Raw genomic sequence first — 954 nt, 5'->3', positions numbered from 1 at the left:
CGCTTCTCCAGACTATAATTCGAACGTCGAGGGCGCCCGATTCTCAAGCTGGGCTCTTCCCACTTCGCTCGCCGTTACTAAGGGAATCCTTATAAGTTTCTTTTCCTCTGCATATTAATATGTTTAAACTCAGCGAGTAGTCCCGCCTGACCTGGGGTCTCGTCGAGAGCATCGTCTTTGGGGACAATGTTCAAAGGGTCAACATAAGATTCCTCCCTCCCTCCCTCACTCACAAAAAGGAGGCACCCAAGCTGTGATCTAGACATGATACCGAGGTTGAATCAACCACCGTAGTGTCACGACAACAGATGCCGAGGACTCAATTTTAAGCCATTCGTGCGACGGTGCACACGGGAGGCCAACATGTGCCCCTGCCAATGCAACAAACCTAAGTGGTTGTTGTATGTGGGGGACGCGATGCGTGACGCCCAGGCAGACGTGCCCACGGCCAGAAGGCTCCGGGCGCAACTTGCGTTCAAAGACTCGGTGGTTCACGAGATCCTGCAATTCACACAAAGTATCGCATTTCACTACGTTCTTCATCGATGAGAGAGCCGAGATATCCATTGTCGAGAGTCGTTGTGAATAATACGACAAGAATGCTTTGCCCCCCTCACACCAAGATCGGGGCAAGGGGAAAGCTTATACGTTTGAGATCCTTGGCGCGACTTGCGCCAGTTTTTGCTTGNCATTCTCACTAACACCCAAACCCACACCACCCCAACTCACGCATGCATTTTAGATGGCATTGCATTGGAGCATGTTCAATCTTCAACACTTAACACGTAGAATCATTACTTTTCCTATAACCTCCATGGCACTTGAAAGAAATAAATTGGTTTATTGTGTGGGGAGGGACGAATCGAAGCGACGATGGGCTTAATCTCAGTGGATTGTGGCAGCATGGCCCTCTGCCACTTACAATACCCAGTCGCATATTTAAGGAATTGTGCG

At 49.6% G+C, this 954-nt stretch overlaps 1 non-coding gene across 1 annotated transcript; it reads right to left on the bottom strand.

Annotated features, from left to right (window-relative positions):
- Nucleotides 1-422: 422 nt before the first annotated feature.
- LOC111476026 lies at nucleotides 423-578 on the bottom strand. The gene has a single exon (XR_002716849.1). It is a non-coding gene; the product is annotated as a 5.8S ribosomal RNA (ribosomal RNA).
- Nucleotides 579-954: the final 376 nt, after the last annotated feature.

Source organism: Cucurbita maxima, unplaced genomic scaffold, assembly GCF_002738345.1.
Source record: "Cucurbita maxima cultivar Rimu unplaced genomic scaffold, Cmax_1.0 Cma_Scf04646, whole genome shotgun sequence".
NCBI lineage: Eukaryota > Viridiplantae > Streptophyta > Magnoliopsida > Cucurbitales > Cucurbitaceae > Cucurbita > Cucurbita maxima.
The sequence above is the reverse complement of the archived record's forward strand: the minus strand, read 5'-3'. Positions and strand labels throughout refer to the sequence as shown.